General features: G+C 43.7%; 1 protein-coding gene across 2 annotated transcripts in view; it reads right to left on the reverse strand.

Annotated features, from left to right (window-relative positions):
- The window catches only part of MPP7 (membrane palmitoylated protein 7), a 303,028-nt gene that overhangs the window by 269,623 nt on the left and 14,105 nt on the right, over window positions 1–19,300 (reverse strand). Inside the window, exon 2 of one of the 2 annotated variants that reach the window (XM_033209887.1) lies at window positions 13,307–13,488. The gene's annotated coding sequence lies outside the window, so the exon portion shown is untranslated. Of the gene's footprint in view, window positions 1–905; window positions 1,126–13,306; window positions 13,489–19,300 lie in introns of those variants that run through there. The other variant, XM_033209886.1, reaches the window with a different exon arrangement.

Consider the following 19,300-nt stretch of genomic DNA (forward strand, 5'->3'; position numbering starts at 1 on the left):
TATAAGTAAATCAAATCACGTAATTAATAGCCTAGGATTTACCTGCAAACTATTACTGCCTGACTAGCAGGTGCATCCCCAAAGCCTCGAGTTCAGAGACTGTTTTTAGAGAGCCCCCCCCTTTTTAATGTGAATATTGTTTTTAAAAATTAGAAAAAGAAAAAAAAATCACAATTCTACTCCCACCCATGGCACAATGACAGAAACAAGGTCCCACCCCCACAATCCTTTCAGACCTGCACAGGCATTCCTCACGAACACTCCTCCCCCTCATTCCTACTTCACCGCTCCCCACTTCAGCCCAGACAAAGGTGAGTTACTCAGCTGGGTCTACCTGTCACTTAAGCAAACCCCCACACAGATTCACGCTAAAGGCTGCTTTTAATTTTTTAAATAGTAAATAAGTAAATAAATAATGCTATCGTGTAGACAGCATTACACGGCCAAACGCCTGTTCTCAGAAAACATGTAATTAACACGACCCAAGTGAAGACGCCTTTCTGGCTTAGGGGAAGAAAAAAAAGAAGCCAGCCAGCTTATCGCTCCCTTTTCAGTCGGTTCTTTTCCCCGGGGATCCGGACTCTGACTCAACCCCGCAGTTCTCCCTCCACCTGCCGGTCGTCGCCGCCCCAGCCCGGAGTTCCGCGAGTCACCAGGGGTCTCCAGAGGTCCTCAGGGTCCCGCCCGAAGCGGCCCCGCCCCTGCCCCGGCCCCGCCCCCACCTCCCCGCAAGGTGCCCGCCGCGGGCTCCCGGGCTGAGGCGCCTAGAGGCCGGCAGGACGCTCCGGAGGACCGGGGCCCCGCTCGGCCCGGTGGCCGGCGCTGGGAGCAGCTTCGGGGGCCGACCCCACCGCCCGCGCCTAGCCCGGGGCTCCGACAGGCGCTCCCCAGTGGCGCCCCATTACCTGCTCTGGGCAGCCGCGGTCGGCGGGCAGGAGGCGCACTCGCTCTGGCCCCTGCAGCCCCTGGCCCCAAGGCAAGGAGGCAGCGACCGCCACCGCCGCAGAGGACAATCGGGAGCCAGCGGGCTCTGCACCGCCGCGGCGGGCGCAGAACGCACGAGCCCAGTGGGAGCCCGGCCCCCGCCTCCAGCCCTGCTAGTAACCAACACGGCCCCCACCCTCGGGGGGGCGGGGCCGCGGCTGGAGGGGCGGGGCGGAACCGCACCGCCCACGGGGTAAGAGGGGCCTGCTGATAGACTGCGAAGGCGGTAGGCGTCTCAGACTTGAAGACAGCCCCTCCAGCAGAACTCCCTCATTGGTCGGCAAGAGAAAACAAAGCTGGGCTCTGATTGGTGACAGCTCTGTAGCTCCTCCTGCCCGCAGTCCCCGCAAGTTCCGCCCCTGCCCGCCTGGTTCGCTAGCCTTTGGTTCCCCACACCCAGGTGGCTGCAGACTGGGGTGTGTTTCATGGACGAGCAACCTCCCTGAAGAGAACCCCGGATACGCAGGTTCATTCGCCAGATACGCATTTTCTTAAGCTCCTGCGATTCTCTAATTTCAGTATGAACTTGGTGAATAACGTAATCTTTAACTTCGTTTGGATTTAGAGAGGTCTCCTAGGTTTAAAAATGCTGCATAAGATTGAGAGGGATATTGTTATGCACGAAGAAAGACAAGGTGTTTTCACCTTTGGCGACACTGTAGGTGACTTTTTTTCTTATTATCTTTTTGTGTTCCATATTGAACATGTTCTACATGATTAGAAAAAAAAATTCTTAAATAGAAAAATGAGTAGAGTGTGGAGAATGCTAATGACAAACTTTAAGGAAATTCAGAGAACTGATTCTTTCACAATAGAAGAAAATACAGTAAACATGCTCAGTATCCGAGGGCTACCCCAAAAAAAAGTGAACTGGTATCAGCGCCTTCAGCTCTCTTAAAGAACTTTACAGATGTGACCGAGCTGCCCCCATACTCCTTCCTATCATGTAACCAACACATAATGTAGACAGCACCACACTGCAAACAGAATTAAAGAAAGACTCTGATAGGAAGAATTAGAATCCAAAGTACACAATCAATAAAGCTTTAGAAAAGGGAGTTTTAAAAAGCAGAAGTCAAAAAAAAAATCAGGTAATATAAATTGGAAAGCTCAGCTAATGGAGGGAATTATCAGGAAAAAAAAATAATGTGACAACACTTCAAGATGAGATCAGAGATTTTGAATAGAAAGCTGAAGGAAGAGGAAGGGGATTGAGATAAGGAGCAATGACCTGCAGTTAATATGAGCTCTCAGAACACATCCCCCAGAACTGGTGTCAGCCTAGAAGGCAGGAAGCATTTCTCACCTAGGGACCACTCTCATTTAACTCTCTCTAGCTGCCTTAATGTTCTGTTTGTTCTTGTCATTCTCACAAAGTTCTAAAACAGGCTATTTGAAATTAAGCACTTACCCCAGCAACTCTGTGAATTACGTAATAGTGAAAAATGGAGATAGCAAACCTAAGAAAGGAAAGGAATGTTAAGGTAAACATAAACTTAAAGAGAAGTAAGGGCAAAACACCTGATACAAAGAAGACAAAAAATTCTTTTTTCTCTCTTACTTCCTGAGAATAAGGTAAAGCTCTTTGGAGGACAGAGTAACCTTATTGCCTAACAAAAAGAGTTTTTACCAAACCTTTCTAATAACTGTAATTCTAAACTGTAGTCTAAAAATATGTGTCCTAAAGTAAGTACTTTGAGCAAATAGTTTTGAGATCTAATATTTTTACATAGTGTAAAGAAAAGAGGAAGTTAGCCTAATATGAACAAACTGGAAGGAATACCCTTCAAAAGTTTCTTCTACAATAACACCTGAAATTCCACCACTAACATTCTTTCACTGGGAGTAAATAATTTATGTCTAAGATTATTCTTTTTTTCATTTACTCATCAAACATGTAGTCAATATTAATTATCAAATACCAGATGCTGCAATGAATGAGGCATTCTACTAAGCACTCAGAGTATAGCCTTGAACAAGACAGACTTGCAGCTATTTTTATCAGTAGAAGATGGACAATGATCCAATAAAAAGATGAACTTGCAGACCGGGATCAGGGCAAAGAAGAAAACAGTGACCAGAGGGATGGCAGACACACTTAATTTTGGGAATGGAGAAAAATGCTTTAAGGAGAAATGATCTAAGAGAAATGCTCTAAGATTTGAGGCACCACCTAAATAAGAAAACACCAACTTAGCAAAACTCCAGGGCAGGTAAAATAGCAAGAACAAAGGCCTTGAAGTAGGAAGAAAAGTAATGTATTTCAGGAACAGAGAGAAAGCTAGCATGGGTATCGTGGTGCATAAGGAGAGTGCTACTAGACAGGTTAGAGAACGAGGTGAGGACCTTGTAGGCAATGATAAGAAGTTTGTATTTTGTTACAAGAATTCCTCACAGGGGCAACATCAAGTTGCTGATAGTGGAGTAAAATCATTGTTTTTTTTTTTTTTTCCTTTTTCAGAGTCACCAGTAAAATGAGCATTCATTCATTAAGCCAATCCATCAGGAATAGATCCAGGAATAACCTACTGTTTACTAGAAATAGGTTAGATCTGTGGCTATAACAATGAATAAGACAAGACTCTGGTGGATCTATAGAGAAACTATTACTGCACAGATGATGGGGAAATCCAAAGTACTATGGGGCCAAGGAGACTGTCCTGCAGCAAATGAGGAATAAGCTGAAAAATCAGTAGGAGCCATCCCAGAGAAAAGGGACAGGGTTCTAGACCCAGAGAACAACAGAAGAGCATTCAGCGCCTGCAAGGGAGCAGGGGATCTAATGCGAAGCCATAGGGACCATTGCATAACGAGTCAACTTTCCCCACATCACAAGCTTGCCTAGCCTGGATGGACCCAGAATGTTAAAACAAATGTCTTAATTAGTAACGACATTCTGAATGCTTGGGAGCTGAGCAAAATATGAGGAGAAGCAAGCTGATTTTTGTTTCGTATTATTATCTCCTTTATTCCAGCAACAAAAGACACTGAAAATAGTAAATGCCCACTTTTAACCATGCCAATCCTTTTAGGATAGTAACAGTGAGCAGTATTAATCCTGTTTGACCAGAACTAGGACAGAGTTGAAGCCCCTGGAGTAGAGATCTGTTCTATTAGCCCCAGCCTTTCTGTCTGCTTCTTGGCATGGCTGTCTTTATCAGTTGAGCCTCCAGTGTTAGCAGATACCTATAAGGGAAGACAGCCAGCCCTCACTATGGAGGGCCAGAAAGAGAAAGTGCCAGGCATTAGGAAATGTCAAAGTATCTCAGTACATCCAGCTGATTAGTGACAGATAAGTCAAAATTTGCAGCAACTAAGTACATCAAAAAGTAAGAAGATTTAAAAATGTGATATTTGAAATATTTGGCACAATGCTTCAAAGTCACTGAAAAGCTATCTCTTCACCCTAATAGAGAACAGAAATCCATTATATAAATAGAAGAGGCTGCGTACAGTAGCCCGTGCCCATAATCTCAACACTTTTGGAGGCCAAGGTGGAAGGATTACTTGAGGCCAGGAGATCAAGACCAGCCTGAGCAACATAGCAAGACATCTTTAAAAAAATTTAAAAATTAGCCAGGTATGGTGATATGCAGCTGTAGTCCTAGCTACTCGGGAGGCTGAGGTGGGAGGATTGCTTGAGGCCAGGAGTTCTAGGCTGCAGTGAACAGAGATTGTGCCACTGCTTTCCAGCCTGGGCAACAGAGTATAGATGATAGATAGATAATAGATAGTTCATAGATAATAGAAAGTGATAGATAGATTAGATGTATAGTAGAACCCAAGGGCAAAAATAAGTTAGCCCTCAGGAAGACCCAGATCCCAGACCCAAAAAGCCAGGAGGAACTCAGTGGAATTTTTTCTCCATAGCAGATGCTCTGTCTACACCTGTGCTCTGTTCTCCTATTCTGACAACCAGCTTTCCTGGCTCCTATGTCCCAGTGTCAGAGAAATGATGTTCCAGAGCTGCACCCACAGGGACTAAATCACCTGCCTAACCCTAACCCTAATCATAGATGATGGGAGCTTCAGGGGACCAATGTGGCTGCCAGGGCCCATCCCTGTTTATGAGCAGAGGTTTCCCAAAGAAGACACACTGGGCAGATTACCAGACAGGCATTCATTGCACCCCCGATATTTTCAATCGCCAGTCAATGAGGCTTCATTTCTAGTTACTGAAAGTCTTCACCTGTTGTTTACAGTAAACTGGAGACCTAGAGGCCAAAGCCAAAGGCTTGGATGGTGATTTCCCGCATTCTCTAGAAATCTTTCTACTTCAGTTGGCTTCCAGACACCTAGTACCCTTGTCTCTTCCAGTTTCAAGTTGCCATTCTTGTTCAGGTCTTCTAGTAATTTCCTGTTTCCCTGTCTGAAGTGTACCTCCTGACCTCGATGTATTTAAAGAGTAAATGCTCCTGCCAAGTCTGTGAGTGTCAGTGAACTAGCCTGCTGCTCTGGGCTCAGATGAGACTAGCTTGCAGAACAAGCAGGACAGAGGAGTGAAGGGAAGCAGATGGCAAACCTCGATCTGCCACCATCCCTTCCACAGGGATTCAGTGTGAGGAGATCTGTCCCCACCCCTGGATGAAAACTTGGGTGATCCCGAAACTTTTCTGATGGTTCACAGGTAATATCATTTGGTCAGTTTAAATCACAATATGCAGCTTTAATTTTAATGTAAATGCCATTGATCAACACTTCAAGCTTCATTCACAGTTACACTTTCCCTCCACTTCCCCAGAAAGGGTCCCATGCAGCCAAGCTATGGAACTCCAAAAAGCAGGAAAGGATCCTTCTCTCTATCCCCCTAGAATCCCCTTCGAATTCAGGTTGCAAAAAGAAGGGGGAAGAGTCCAGGACTAGCAAGTTCATGCTTAACTGGTGCATTGCTAGCAGGGGTTGCTCTCCAAGCCTGGACAATGACTAAAACGTGCGCTTCCTTCTTGGGTCCTTTCTTGGGTTCTTAGAGACCTGCACTTGAAACATCTGACTCCACTTCTCATGACCCAAGCAATGCAATTTTCTCTAATACTTCCCCTTGCTTTCTCATTCCCTGCAAACCACTTTATAGTCTCCTGTTGCAGGGGAAGGAGGGAAATGGTCTCTAGGCTTCTCTAGGTGTTCCTTGTAGGCAGGATTTAAACACCTTCAGCCCAGCTCTCTCTAACAAACAGCTGTTATCTGGTCTTTCAGACATTCATCCATTACTCCCATGGGTGGTAAAAGTGCAGCTGGCTCTGTGCAGACTGGTCTTCAGTGTTCTCTCTCTTTCTCCACCCCTGTCCCACTGCTGCCTCAAGCCAATACCTTCAGCCTCTCTGCTTGAGATGTGTCTCCAAATACCAGGGGACACAAATCGAGTTGCCCTTGTGGTCCTACTGACACTGCCTCTCTAGTGAGTTTAAGGAGGAAGGTCTCAAAGAAGTAGGAGTTATCAAATTGCTTTCTTCAGAGAAAACATCTTCATAGATTGTTTCCTGAACTCCACTTCCTCTGCCCTTTTATGATCCTATTTTGGGTGAGGCACTTTTAAGAGTCACCAAGGGGCTAGGATATTTCCTTTGAAGATTTGCTTCTCACTCTAACAACTTATTTTAGAATGTCACACCTATTAATTATCTCGGTGTGGTAGTGCACACCTGTAGTCTCAGCTATTCAGGAGGCTGAGGCAGGAGGATTGTTTAAGCCCAGGAGGTCGAGGCTGCAGTGAGCTATGATCACGCCATTGCACTCCAGCCTGGGCAACAGAGTGAAACCCTGTCTCAAAAAAAAAAAAAAAAAAAGCCAACGGCCAAAAACAAAAAGATTTTCACATCTATTGTCTCTTCCTGCTTCGGTCAAAACTTTCTTTCTACATTTTTCTATATTGATGTGAATTTGTAAAAACTGCTATTGTTAATTAATACCAAGGACACAGGACTAAGAAAATTGGAAAACTCTAAAACTAGTCAGAAACTGCTATTTGATGATCAATGAGAATGGAACACTGACTCTTGCCTGGACGATCAAGCCTGAGGGTCACTTGACCCAAGGAAGCAATCTTGATTTCCAGCCTTCAGTTCAGAGATGTGGGGACCCAGCATTCCACATTTAACTTTATGGTCTTCAAGAAAACAAAACTCTGAATTTGTCACAACAGAACTCATGTTAATAAAAATATTACTAAATGTTAATAAAATACTACTCACATCACCTGAGGTCAGGAGTTTGAGACCAGCCTGGCCAACATGGTGAAACCCGATCTCTACTAAAAATACAAAAATTAGCTGAGCATGGTGGCAGGTGCCTATAGACCCAGCTACCCAGGAGGCTGAGGCAGGAGAACAGCTTGAACCCGAGAGGTAGAGGTTACAGTGAGCCAAGATCCCACCACTGTACTCCAGCCTGGGCAACAGTGAGACTCCATCTCAAAAAAAAAAAAAAGCTACTCACAACCTTGCTCTGCTTTCAGTCAATCACAACACTGTTTCCTTCCAATTCCTTCTCCCAATTCCTACAAGAACCCTGCTTTTTCCCTTGGTGAGACCCGCTGTGGGTCCCCTGGAGCACTCCCTCTTGTTACAAACTCATAAACCCAACCAAGTTAGACCGCAGGTTTGTCTCTGATGGTGTTTGGCTATTGAACCTTATCATTAACAACCTGAGATCATTTAGTTGTTTTCCCCTGAAAATCTCACATTGAATTGTGGTTCCCAGTGTTGGAGGTGGGGCCTGGTGGGAGGTGTTTGGGTGTGGGGGAGGATCCCTTGGGGCTTGGTGCCTTCCTTCTGACAGTGAGTGCGTTCTTCGGAGATCTGGTTAAGTGTGTGGCATCTCCCCTCCCGGCACCCTGGCTCCGGCTCTCATCACGTGATGTGCCTCATCCGCCTTCCCCTTCCGCCATGAGTAAAAGCTGCCGGAGGCCGCCCCAGAAACTGAGCGGATGCTGGTGCCGTGCTCATCCAGCCTGCAGAACTGGGAGCCAATTAAACTTTTTTTTTTTTTTTTTTAAGACGGAGTTTTGCCCTGTCACCCAGGCTGGAGTGCAGTAGCATAATCTCGGCTCACTGCAACCTCTGCCTCCTGGGTTCAAGCGATTCTCCTACCTCAGCCTCCCAAGTAGCTGGGATTACAGGCGCCCGCCACCACACCCGGCTAATTTTTGTACTTTTGGTAGAGACAGGGTTTCACCAGGTTGGCCAGGCTCGTGTTGAACTCCTGGCCTCAGATGAGCAGCCCACATCGGCCTCCCAAAGTGCTGGGATTACAGGTGTGAGCCACTGCACCTGGCCTTAAACCTCTTTTCTTTATAAATGATCCAGTCTCAGGTATTCCTTTATAGCAGTGCAATAATGGCCTAACACATAGACAGTTCTTCCCAGCTCAGGTTCCTGCTCCACTTTCCCACGTTCTGTCTTCATGCCTGTATCTCCTTCTATTACGTTGTCACACAAAGTCGTTGCTACCATGGTACCATCATGAGTCACCCAGAATCCAGCAACTTTCAATTATATACCATTCAAAATACCGTAAACATGTGCATAGGCAGGAACAAACATATTAGTCATCTCAAACATAAGAAAAAACTAATTTCCTTGTACCATTAATTTGCAACAGTATTAAAATTACCTGAAGAGCCTTTTCAAATTATATAAGTACTGAGATGCTAATTCAATGCTTCTTAACAGTCTCTCCCCAAATGCACACACCTGGATCTACCTTATTACAGCAGTGATCCTGTTAGTGAGGGTAGAGGACCCTCAAGTATTTTTGGGAAAAAGCTATAAACCACTTTACCCCTCACTGATCTGTTAGACTCCTTATCAGAATTCTAAGTCTATAAGTGTGGGGAATATATTTGATTGGTGCAAAAGCAATTGCAAGTTTTGCCATTTAAAAGTAATGGCAAAACCCGCAATTAATTTTGCACCAACCTAAAATATTTTTCTCTTAGCTAAAATTACAGGTTTGATCTTGCTTATAAATAAAACTGTCCCCACAATGTCAGGGGCTTTGTTTGACTTATTCACTTATTCAACCTGTAAGCCACTGGGATCCCCAGTGGCTTACAGGTTGGAGACATAACAACAATCCAGTGAAGATTTACTGAACTAACTCATTTGGAATGCATTTTAAAATGAAAGAGTTTTCATCAACCAGTTGTACCTGAGCAAGACACATTTATCTAAAGTATTAGCAGTGACTGTGATCCATTATATTTATTTTTGTCTATTTGGCAACCCTTCAAGGTTGATTTTCCATGCAGTTTGCAACTGGCTGCATACTCAAGGACTTCTGCATGTAAACTTAAAGTGATCTAATAACTCTGAGGCATAGGGGTGTGAATGACAGCATGATGTGTGGGTGTCTGAAGTCGGATTGCTAGCGACCTCATAAATACCTCTATACCAATTTATATGTGGTCCCCAGCATAGTATGTGACCATATGTGTTACAGTAACATAGCCAAGAACTTCTTGAATAAAACACATTAAAGAGACTGGTAATTACTTAAATGCTGGTATGCTAACCTGAGGAACCTCTGCCTGTTTGTGATTTAGTCTTTGATTATTCAAACAAGTTGTGTCCTGTAATATATATGTCCATTTGATTGAAATATACATACAGCTGAGCATGGTGTCTCATACATGTAATCCCAGCATCTTGGAAGGCTGAGATAGGAGGATTGCTTGAACTCAAGAATTCAAGACCAACCTGGGCAACATAGCAAGACCCCATCTCTACAAAAATAAAAAATTAAATAGAATGCATATATGTGTTAATACACACACATAAACACAAACACTGAGATTCTCATGTCAAATAATGCTCCATCCTCCCTCTTGCCCATATCTAGAAAACTGTAAGTTGAACCAGTTTGGATACTTTGAAAATACTGTTCTTATCTATAGTATTTGAAGTTGGGATTACAAAATAATTTTTTTAACTTGCATTTAGCTTTTTTAAAAAAATGATCAATTTTTTTCTGGCATTGTGTCCAGAATTGGTTCCTTCCAGTGGGTTTATGGTCTCACTGACTTCAAGAATGGAGATGGTCCACATTGAGAGTTAACAGCTCTTAAAGATGGCACAGACACAAAGAGTGAGCAGCAGCAAGATTTATTGTGAAGAGCGAAAGAACAAAGCTTCCACTGCGTGAAAGGGGACCTGAGCGGGTTGTCGCTGCTGGCTGGAGTGGCCAGCTTTTATTCCCTTATTTGTCCCCTCCCATGCTCTGTTTCTGTCCTATCAGAGTGCCCTTTTCTCAATCCTCCCGGTGACTGGCTACTTTTAGACTCCTGCTGATTGGTTGCATTTTACAATCCTCTTGCTAGCTACAGAGCGCTAATTGGTGCATTTTACAATCCTAGCTACAGAGTGCTAATTGGTGCGTTTTACAATCCTCCTATAAGACAAAAGTTCTCCAAGTCCCCAGTTGACCCAGGAAGTCCAGCTGGCTTCACCTCTCAGCATGATTATAAATTAAGAACACTTCTACCTTGTACCAAAAAACCAGTCTCATCACTTTTTAGCCATACTCATTATGTAAGAACAAAATATATGAACACTTCATAACACGTATAATTGGAATAAGCATTTTATATTCAGAAAGAAGGCTAGTGATGGAAACGTTGAGAAAAAAATAGTGAAATGAGTCATTCAGAATTTAGATTTAATTAAGCTCAGTCATCTTTGTACTTACCAGGTTGATCTCCCAAGGGAGCGTCGCAAGCAAAGTGACTCTTACACCACTTATGTTATTCTAGAAACTATGCCAGCATTAATTAATTTGTGCTGGCCTGGAAAGCAGAAGCTTCCTTATCTCACCACTTGAAAACTAACTCCTTGTTCCACATTGAAGATTAGGAAACTTGCAAAGATGAGCTATAGCAACATAGAAAACAGCACCCCCACAGCAGGAGGGGCAGTTTGAGGATGTGCACACAAAGAGGATGTTTCCAGGACCCAGGCTTCACTTCCAGCAAAGATGTTACTTTAGAAGATGGGACTCTTTCACTTAATTGTGTCTATTTTCTTAACTCAAAGCTTTCTCCTGACTAGCACCTCTATCCAAAAATTCCCTGTCCCTAGTATATGAGCAGGAAACAAAGGAACTTAACAGTTAACTCTCTGATACATGTGAGTGCAAATTCTACCATTAAGAAAATAAAACCAGGCTAGGTCTGGTGGCTCATGCCTGTAATCCTAGCACTTTGAGAGGCCAAAGCAGGCAGATCACTTGAGGTCAGGAGTTGGAGACAGCCTGGTCAACATGGTGAAACCCCATCTCTACAAATAATACAAAAATTAGCTGGGCATGGTGGTGCACACCTGTAATCACAGTTACTAAGGAGGCTGAGGCAGGAGAATCTCTTAAACCTGGGAGACAGAGGTTGCAGTGAGCCTAGATCACACCGCTGCACTCCAGCCTGGGTGACAGAGCAAGACTCTGTCTCAGAAAAATAAAACAAAACAAAAATGTAACCAAAAAGAGACATCCTAAATAGTGACAAATTTAAGAATGTAAGATATACATCACATAGCTGAAGAATTTACTAAAGAGGTTAATATCCCCGCAGAGAAGAACGACTTATGATATTTATAATTTAAGTTTCTAATTATGCTCTGTAAACAGCCAAATAATAACTTTTTTTTTTTGAGACAGGGTCTGCTCTGTCCCCCAGGTTGGAGTACAGTGGCACAATCTCAGCTCACTGCAGCCTGAACTTCCTGGGCTCTGGTGATCTTCCCACCTCAGCCTCCAAAGTAGCTAGGACGGCAGGTGTGTGCCATCATAACTGGCTAATTTTTTTTTTTTTTCATAGAGACAGGGTTTTGCCATGTTGCCCAGGCTGGTCTTAAACTCCTGGGCTCAAGTAGTTCTCCTTCCTTGGCCTCCCAAAATGCTGGGATTACAGGCATGAGCCACTAGGCCCAGCACCGAATAACTTTTCAAACTAAGAGCTTCTGTGCTATTTAGAATGGCTGGCTCCTGTTAGCAAATGCTAAATATTCTAATTTCCACACTATTTGATTTGTCTTAGGTTCTATTAATATTATTATGTATTGATGATATTTCATCTTAGGTCATTAATGACTGTCGTTCAGTCAACAAACATTTACTGAGCACCTACTATGTGCCAGGTAGTGTGGTGGGTTCTGGATTAGTGGGAAAGAATACAAACATGTTTAGGCCAAAATCCATAGCCTCTCAGAGTTCACAGAATTCTATTTGTGCATTTGCAATCGTTGTCAAAACAGGTATTTGCCTGAGGCCCTGTCTGTCTCCAGTGTAACATAAGGATTATACAAGCAAATGAACTGTAGAATGCAGCAGGAAACAAAGAAAAACAAGGCAGATAGTTTCTGAATAGGACTGATGGCACCACTTCCTGGAGTGGGCTTGATGAAAGAGCTGGTGTTGCAGGAGTTCTGGCTTCCACGTATGTTCACTAAAGGCAGCGAATCTAGAATGAAGTCCAAATGATTTTGAGAACAATCGCAAACTGTTGAAGAATCTCCAAAAGAGAAGCATGTTCAGTAAGATTGAAACACTGAATGACAATTCTACCTCAGACACTAAAGCTAGTGGTGTAGCTCGGACATCTCATTTACTTTTCTGAGGCCATTTCCTTGTTAATAATTTATGTGCAGTGATTAATCTACCCAAGAAGTTACAAACTGAAGTTATTCAGGGTGAGCACAAAGTTTGTAGAAAGTTTGATTTGTTGCCAACATTTCAAAATCAGGAGATTTCATGGAAAAGTTCAACTCCCAAGTTTCTATTTTTAAGAAAAAAGTCCAGGCACGGTGTCTCACACCTGTAATCCCAGCACTTTGGGAAGCCAGGACAATCACTTGAGGTTGGGAGTTTAAGGCCACCCTGAGCAACATAGCAAGACCGGATATCTACAAAAAATATAAAAATTAGTGAGATATGGTGGTACACACCTGTAGAACCAGCTACCCAGGAGGCTGGGGCAGAAAGATTGCTTGAGCCCAGGAGTTTAAAGCTGCAGCAAGCTGTGATTGCACAACTGTCCTCCAGCCTGAGTGACAACCTGGAGACCCTGTGAAAGAAAGATAGAAAGAGAGAGAAACAGAGAGAAGGAGGGAAGGAAGGAGGGAAGGAAGGAAGGAAGGAAGGAAGGAAGGAAGGAAGGAAGGAAGGAGGGAGGGAGGGAGGAGGGAGGGAGGGAGGGAGGGAGGGGAAGAAAAGGAAGGAAGGAAAGAGAAAGAAATGAGGGAGGAAGGAGAGAGGAAGGAAAAAAGGAAGGAAGGAAAAAGAAGGAGGGAAGGAAGGAAGGGCAGGTTGACCCACACCTCCATGTGGCAGTGTTTACCTGAAGCAGAGCGTTGTGCCCCCTTTTCAAGCTGGCACGTGCTTTGCAGTCTGTGGCGCACCCTGCCCACTGACTTCACTCATCTTCCTACTTCCCTCCTGGCCACTGCAGACATTTGAGTTTGCATCTCCTGAACTGGATGGTTTGTAAGGGCTTCTTTTAGTTGTTGAAAGCTACAGGAACTGTTTCAAGGTAATATAAATTAAAAATATGTATGTTGCTGGGAGAAGAGACAAATCACCCATGCAGAAGAATTTTAAATCGTTTATGTAAATACTCCATCCTCAGAGAGGTGAAGAATACCTCCCCATCCCTTAAGTGTGGCTGCCCATAGTGACCTCCTTCCAAGAGTGTAGCACAGAAAGGGGAGTGGGGAGAGTAACTTTACAGTGGAAAAACGTGACCAGCACTATCTCACCCAGCTGATCAAGGTCAACATCAACAGTGGTGAGAAGTCATGTTGTCTGTGTGCATGGCCTTCCTCCCCTAAACCCCTAACCCCCATCATGAGAAAAACATCAGACAAATGCCAGTCAAGAGGCATTTTACAAAATGCTTGACCAGTACTCCTCAATATTGCCAAGGTCATCAGAAACAAGGAAAGTCTGAGATAGACATAGTTGAGAGACTACCATAGCTTAAAGAGACTCAACAAGTAAATGTAATGTGGTACCCTGGATAGGATCCTGAAACAGTAAAAGGATATCACATAAAAACTGAGAAAATGTGGCCGGACGCGGTGGCACACGCCTGTAATCCCAGCACTTTGGGAGGCCGAGGCAGGCAGATCACTTGAGGTCAGGCGTTCGAGACCTGCCTGGCCAACATGGGGTAGAGTGAAACCCCATCTCTACTAAAATTACAAAAATTAGCCAGGTGTGGTGGCACACCTGTAATCCCAGCTACTCAGGAGGCTGAGGCAGAAGAATCACTTGAACCCAGGAGGCAGAACCTGCAGTGAGCTGAGATTGTGCCACTGCACTCCAGCCTGGGCAACAGAGTGATACTCTGTCTCAAAAAAAAAAAAAACCTGAGAAAATGTGAATAATGTATGGACTTTAGTTGCTAACAATGCACCAGTACTGATTCATTAATTATAATAAATGCACCACAGCAATATGTTTATAGTAAGGGGAACTAGGAGCAGAGCACATGGGACCTCTCTGTACTATCAATTTTTCTGTAAATCTAAAACTGTTCCAAAAAATAAAGTCTATTTTAAGCAGATGATATATATGTATGGACTTGTGTATAGACACGCATACGAAGGATACTGGTGTGTCTCAAGGAATCAGTGGAAGATTTGAACCCGCAAGACTTGAGTAGGAAAAGTTAAGTTTTCAGCTGCTCTTTCCCATACCACGCTGCCTTTAACGTGACTCAGCTCTGTCTTCTGTCAGACTTTGAGTCTCTCTGTTCCATATTCCAAATTTGTCAAGAGAAAAGCTCATTACTTCAGCCTGGGAGGAGTCAGAGCCTGGATCTGTGAGTCCTGGTCAGGATTCTGTGGGAGAATCCTGCTGCTGTACCAACACGTGTATAAGTGACCATTTTCATAAAAGGGGGAAGAACTGTGAGTCAGAAAGTTCTGAAATGCCAAGAAGGTGATGCAAGAGAAAGGCTGCTCTGATGAAGTCAATATCCTAAAAATTAAGGCCAGATATTCCAAAACAAAGAGCATCCTTGTCATTAGCATCTGCCACTTATACATACTAGAAAAGCTTCTATGCTAATCCCAGAATTAACAAAATTTTAAGAAATCAAGATATATAAAAATTGTTTATTTGGCTGGACACAATGGCTCACACCCATAATCCCAGCACTTTGGGAGGCCAAGGTGGGAGGTTCGCTAGAGACCAGAAGTCCGAGACCAACCTGGGCAACACAGGGAGAGCCCATCTCTACCAAAAAAAAAGAAAAATAGCTAGGCTTGGTGGTGCGTGCCTGTAGCCTCAGCTACTTGCGAGGCTGAAGCACGAAGATTGCTGGAGCTCAAGAGTTCGAGGCTGCAGTGAGCTGTGACCACACCATTGCATCCCAGGCTGGATGACATAACAAAACCCTGTATCAAAAAATATAGGGTAAAAAATTGTTTTCAGTAAAGATTGATTTAGCTCCCAAGTAGTCATGTCAACTCTCCTTACTTCTAACCAAAATTCCTTTTATTTTTAAATAAAACCATATTAAAGGAAAAGTCTAAAGTAGTCACATGTAATAGCAACCTTGCAAATTTCACCACATTGATACCGTGGCAGGGAAGTGAGTTAAATACAGACCAGGGCCGGGTGCGGTGGCTCAAGCCTGTAATCCCAGCACTTTGGGAGGCCGAGATGGGCGGATCACAAGGTCAGGAGATCGAGACCATCCTGGCTAACCCGGTGAAACCCCGTCTCTACTAAAAAATATAAAAAACTAGCCGGGCGAGGTGGCGGGCGCTTGTAGTCCCAGCTACTCGGGAGGCTGAGGCAGGAGAATGGCGTAAACCCGGGAGGCGGAGCTTGCAGTGAGCTGAGATCCGGCCACTGCACTCCAGCCTGGGCGACAGAGCGAGACTCCGTCTCAAAAATAAATAAATAAATAAATAAATAAATAAATACAGACCAGCTAGGAGAGGCATGGGGTAGGTCATGATTTCAGGGTGGCCACCATGCCTGATGCAAGCAGTTGCTGCCTTGGCACAAATTAGGAAAAGTCACCCTTCCTCAAGATGCTTTCCTTCCATTTGTTGGAAAATTCTTATGCTATGCTGCTTTGATTAGAGCAAGACACTTCCCTGACATCTGCCAGGAATGTGTCATAATAAAAATACAAACGTGTGGTGCTTATGCCATGACTGCGGTGCCCTGTGCAGTACACAAGCTGCACAACCATATGCTGTTGTTCCGTGTGCCATCGCCTATTATGAGCATGTGTCATCTATCTAGAGCCTTGGCAACCTTAAACTTACTTTCATGCCTCACTATATATACTTCTCCCAAAAGAGCGGGCATTCCAACTACCATGGGAAATCATGATTTTGTTTACTTTGAACTGAAATAAAGAATCCCACTCTTGGACTGATCTATAATTGGAATTTCCTCAACCATAACAGAGGAAATAATAACACCCATGGAACAGGGATGTTATGATCATTAAATGAGACAACACTTCAAAGCACTGAGCACAGTGCCTGACAGATAATGAGGTCTCCATTGATGCTTGTTTCTTCTTCCTTCTCTGCATAACATAACATGGCACACCAGCCCACATCAAGCTTCTGTATTGAAAAGCAATAGGGATCAGGCATGGTGGCTCACTCCTGTAATCCCAACACTTTGGGAGGTCAAGATAGGTTGATTACTTGAGGTGAGGAGTTCGAGACCAGCCTGGCCAATGTGGTGAAACCCATCTCTACTAAAAATACAAAAATTAGCCGGACATGGTGGCATGTGCCTGTAATCCCAGCTACCCAGGAGGCTGAGGCAGGAGAATTGCTTGAACCTGGGAGGTAGAGGTTGCAGTGAGCTGAGATCACACCACTGCACTCCAGCCTGGGTGACAAGAGCGACACTCCATATCAAAAAAATAAAAGAAGGCCGTGCGCAGTGGCTCACACCTGTAATCCCAGCACTTTGGGAGGCCGAGGCGGGCAGATCATGAGGTCAGGAGATCAAGACCATCCTGGCTAACACGGTGAAACCCCATCTCTACTAAAAATACAAAAAATTAGCCAGGCGTGGTGGCTGGCACCTGTAGTCCCAGCTACTCGGGAGGCTGAGGCAGGAGAATGGCGTGAACCTGAGAGGCAGAGCTTGCAGTGAGCCAAGATCACGCCACTGCACTCCAGCCTGAGCAACAAAACGAGACTCCATCTTAAAAATAAAATAAAATAAAATAGAACAAAAAAATAAAAATAAAAAAAGAAAGGAAAAGAAAAGCAATAGGATTATTCTTGTGAAAGTACTCTTAGATACATAGCCCTGCCTTTCTAGTTGTCAGATGATGGAAAGGTTTTTTACTTGCCTTACTTAAGTGAAGCCAAATTCAAATCTCATACACCCTCTGTAGACAAGCAGAGTATGTTTTCTCTTCACAAGTTATATTGCAAGAAGCAGTTTATAACTTCTATTTGTGAAAGAACCAATTTGTAAATGTAACATGATGCTTTAAAAATCTATGTCAAAGACATATTTTTCCTTGAAAAATATTTGCATGTTTGTATTAGTCTGTTCTTACACTGCTATGAAGAAATACCTGAGACTGAGTAATACATAAAGAAGAATTTTAATTGGCTCACAGTTCCACAGGCTATACAGGAGGCATGACTGAGGAGGCCTCAGGAAACTTACAATCATGGCAGAGGGTGAAGGGGATGCAGCCATGTCTTGCATGGCCAGAGTGGGAGGAAGAGGATGAAGGGCCAGGTGCCACACAGTTTTAAACAACCAGCTCTCATGAGAACTCACTCGCTGTCATGAGAACAGCAAGGGGAAAATCCACCCCATGATCCAATCACCTCCCACCAGATTCCTCCACCAACACTGCGGATTACATTTCAACATGAGATTTGATCGGGTACACAGAGCCAAACCATATCAATGTTGTATCTTCCTAGATAGGAATTTTAGGCCAGCATGGTGAGTCACGTCTGTAATCCCAGCACTTTGGGAGACTGAGGCAGGTGGATTGCTTGAGCCTAGGAGTTCAAGACCAGCCTAGGCAACATGGCAAAACCCTGTCTCTACAAAAAAAAATACAAAAATTAGCCCAGCATGGTGGTCTGGAAAAAACAGAGAGAGAGAGAGATTGTATATATTCAGTTAACTGTATTGTGACTTACATTTGGCTATAGTTCAGTAAATTCAGGACATAAATTCAGAGGGGTTATTTAAATGTTGACACTGCCATTTATATAAATACACATTGTAGCCAGGCACGGTAGCTCATGTCTGTAATCCCAGCACTTTGGGAGACTGAGGCAGGTGGATTACTCGAGGCCAGGAGTTCGAGACCACCCTGGGCAACATGGAGAAACCCCATCTCTACTAAAATACCCAAAATTAGCTGAGTGTGGTGGTGCACACCTGTGGTCCCAGCTACTCAGGAGGCTGAGGCAGGAGGATATCTTGAGCCCAGGAGGCAGAAGTTGCAGTGGGCTGAGACAAGGCAACAGAGAGAGACTTTGTCTCAAAAAAAAAAAAATGTATTTTATTCACCCAAATTATTCTTTCGGTGCCCTCTATTGCCTCAGTAAGGGAAACTGCTCTGTTGAAGTTCCTAAGGGAGGCCTGTTACTTCTATTCCCCAGTCACACACTGAATGTCTCTATGTAAAGGAGTTAGTTAGTGTCTCTGGAGAAGATACGTGTGAGAGATCAACAGGAATTGAAGAAAAAGAAACTAATTTAAGGAGAGAAATGGGCCGAGAAGGTATCCTGGAGGACAGCGTTCCTTTTGGGATGCATCACGAATAAAAGGTTTGAGACAGCAATGAGCTGTATATGTCTGAAGGAAATGAGGATGCCAGCTGGAACAAAACATTTCTGTAGGGTCATGGAATGACCTAGATTGTCAGGCTGGGAAATTTGGACCAGATCCTAAAATCAATAGGTGTTACTGAAGATTTTTGTTTTTTAGCTTGTCAGGAAAATGGTATTTTAGGACAATTAATCTGATCGGAGGAAAAAAGAGAGACTATTTCAAAGTCAAATAATTAAAATTATTATTTTATTTTTTACAATGATAGTGAAAAGAGGACCTTTAGAATAAGCCTCCTGAATCAAAAAATAGACATAAAACTATTGAAGTGACCGAGTACTTATCAACAGTGGAAGGGGGGTCAACTTGAAATCACTGCACAATGTTTCATATCAATTTTACTTGACATAACTCTTCATTATTTGGGGTGGGGGGGTCCCAAATCTTTGTTTCATAATCAGTGATGTTCAGTTGTCAGTTTTCACTAATTTAGAATAATTACTTAATATCTACATCAAGCCTACATCTCCTATTTCTC

This window comes from Trachypithecus francoisi, unplaced genomic scaffold, assembly GCF_009764315.1.
Source record: "Trachypithecus francoisi isolate TF-2019V2 unplaced genomic scaffold, Tfra_2.0 Lachesis_group9, whole genome shotgun sequence".
Classification (NCBI taxonomy): Eukaryota; Metazoa; Chordata; class Mammalia; order Primates; family Cercopithecidae; genus Trachypithecus; species Trachypithecus francoisi.